Below are 3,384 nucleotides of genomic sequence, written 5' to 3'. Positions count from 1 at the left end.
GCTACAAGCTCATCCTATCACACCAGCCTTTTACTGTCTACCGAAGATTCATAAACACCACAAGGTCCCTCCGGGGCGGCCCATAGTGGCAGCCATTGGATCTATTCTCGAACCCTTGTCAATATATTCCGACTTCTTTTTGAGGCCATTTGTGAAAACGATGCGTTCATATGTCCAAGATACAACCCAAATGATTAAGATACTAGACACGATAGTTGTGGCTTCCACAGACACCTTAGTCACCTTGGATGTGGAAGCATTGTATACGAGCATTCCCCAGATGAAGTGTGTCAGAATTATGGGTCAATACTTAGAGAAAAGGAGGGACAAGACAGTACCAACGGCATTCATTCTGGAGTGTATTAGACTTGCCCTTACCAACAATTTTTTCATTGAAGAAGACAGGTTTTACCTGCAACAACATGGCACAAGTATGGGCTCTAGTTTCGCACCAGATCTTGCAAACCTTTTTATGGACGATCTAGAGACACGTTCAGTCTATGCAGATCACAATCCTTTTAAGCACCTTATGAAAACATGGGTGCGTTACATTGATGATATTTTCATGGTGTGGGGAGGAACTGAAACAGAACTAAATTCATTCATCACCTGGGTCAATGACCAAGATGAATGTATTAACTTCACCATGAACTCCAACCAAGAAAAAATCCCCTTTTTGGATTTAGAGATTTTTAAAGACACAGAGAACAAATTGGGCACCACTTTGTTCAGGAAGGCTACAGATAAAAACACTCTGTTACTGTTTGAAAGCTTCCATCCCCAATCTCTGCGGCAAAATTTACCAGTTGGACAGTTTCTACGTATCAGAAGGAATTGCACCCATAAAGAAGCTTTTGAGATTCACAGCAAAGATTTAACAACTAGACTGAGGGCAAGAGGTTATCCTCCCTCCATAGTACGTAGATCCATGAAAAGAGCTAGAAACACTCCTAGAAATAGGTGCTTGACACCACAACCGCGAGTTATAGAGGAAAAGATTACTTGTGTCTCCACATTCTCTCCGATCAGCAACGATCTGCGGAGATGCATATTGAAGAACTGGAATATTATCAATACAGAAGATTTCTCAATTAGTAAACCTCAGTTTGCGTTTCGTCGTATGCCTAACTTGAGAGACAAACTTGTACATACATATAAACCAGTGGTCAAGGATAGGTCCACCAACCAATTGAGACTGTGGAATTTACCTCCGGTGGTAGGTCACTTTAGATGTGGCAACTGCTCTGTGTGTGAATTAACATCTAACATGAAACAGGTAGACCTCAAAGGGAGAAAATGGGAATTGAAACACTTTACGAACTGTAACTCCAAGTGGGTAGTGTATGGCATCAAATGCCCATGTGGCCTGTTATATATTGGCAAAACGAAGAGACCCATTTGTCAGAGAATCTGTGAACACAGATCCTGTGTGAAGAACCAGGTACCCGATAAACCTTTAGTGGCCCATTTTAAAAGCGCCCACCATTCAGTACATGACATCCACTGGTTCATTATAGAAGCAATAATTGCGCAACCAAGAGGAGGCAACAGAGATCTAAAGCTAAGACAAACAGAACAGAAATGGATATACTCCCTAGACACTGTAAGAAACGGATTAAATATCTCCATTGAGTGGTCCCTTTTTATACATCACAAAAGGTGAACAAGATATATGAGTCGCAAGTTCTTTTATAATATGTACCCTGTGAAATATGTAACATTCTATAAGGGTCTCTGTGGGAATAAGTGATTAGTACATAACGGCGAGAGATATGGATAATAGGCGGCATATATACCCACGAGGTGAGATAGAGAGATAATGTACACATTGAATAATGTGGTATCCACTAAAAGGGAATTTAATGTTGTTACCTTTGATCATTTTTGTTCCAACTAGAACACGCCTTGGGCGGTCATATGAAGGGTGATGAGACGACCCTTGCCCCTGATATAGAGAACCCTATTGGGCAGTAACAGTACCCGCACGGCACTTATAGGAATTAGCCCGATCGGGAAGGAGACTTAAGATCTAGTAAAAGGTGAACATCTAGCTTGCTTAATGTGTAATACTTGTAAATTGCGCATTTATGCTTTATTTGATTATCAGCGATACTAAACCAAAAGAAAGGGGTATACCTTTAAGAGAAGGGTTGCGGATCACGTGATATCACGTAGATACGCGCGTAAAATCATGTGACATGACCACTACTTAAAATGGACCAAATGCGACAGTAGGCCCGCAGCATTATCGAGCAGCAGACGTTCATCGCGGCACGCCCGGCTTCAGATACACCGTGCACAGGACAACAGCCGGCATATATATACCCATGAGGTAAGAGAGAGGGACAATGGACACATTGAGCAATGCGGTATCCATTAAAAGGGAATTTAACGCTGTTCCCCTTTTTGCTGGTTTATTTAGAACACGCTTTTGGCGGTCACATGAAGGGTGATGAGAGATAAAATCCCCCAATAGAAATGAAGGAAATTCTAAGGCAGTGGACTTGATCACTCGGGTAAGCTTCATTCAATTTTAAACAAGAGAATGTGGAGGTGATCACCGATATTCCTGTGATAAGTAATGGTGGCTTCTTTCCACCTGTTACAGAGTTAAGCTACAAACTAGTAGGGAGACTACCCTGGCCCGTGACATAGAGAACACCATTGGGCAGTAATAGTGCCCGCACGGTACTTATAGGAAGTAGCCCGATCGGGAAAGAAATTGAAGATCCAGTAAAAGGTGAGCGTTTAGCTTGCTTAAATTAATAATTGGGTGATAGGTTAACATATAGGGACATTTGATAGAAATATTAAAACATATCCCATTCCCCCCCTTTCAGCAAAAGTTATTTTATGTCTGTGCTGGAAAGAGACGGTCAGCCCAAGGAAATTAAGCTTCAAAGGCTAAAATGCATGTTTTGCAGACACATTAAATGAAGAGAACAAATCATGTTGAATATGAGAGAAAGTGTAGTAGTGGATAATTTAGACCACTTAAGTATTAATGCATCCCTGCTGTCTATATTGGTAATAGAGATGAAGTTGTAATAGATGTATTTGATGTATTTTTTGCATAAAAATGTTTTACTTGTCTATGTTCTAAAGTGGAAATGTTTTATTTGTCTTTTAGAAATATTGTATATTACGGCAAACCGTTAAGGGTGTGAAAACCAGAATATGAACAAAACCTAAGTGCCCTGAAGACAGCACCAGCAGGATTCGCAATAGGGATTACTTGCCTTTCCTATTCTTAAAAGATATATTTCCATGCTGGTCCTAGAAACACATTTCTATAAAAGTGTTGGCACAGTCCGTTTGGCCCGGAGAAATTGGGAAGGGCTTAAATAAGAGCGGGGTCTTTTCCACAAAAGAGAATACACCCCA

Source organism: Ambystoma mexicanum, chromosome 13, assembly GCF_040938575.1.
Source record: "Ambystoma mexicanum isolate Mex_15411 chromosome 13, UKY_AmexF1_1, whole genome shotgun sequence".
In the NCBI taxonomy this organism is placed as follows: domain Eukaryota; kingdom Metazoa; phylum Chordata; class Amphibia; order Caudata; family Ambystomatidae; genus Ambystoma; species Ambystoma mexicanum.
The sequence above is the reverse complement of the archived record's forward strand: the minus strand, read 5'-3'. Positions refer to the sequence as shown.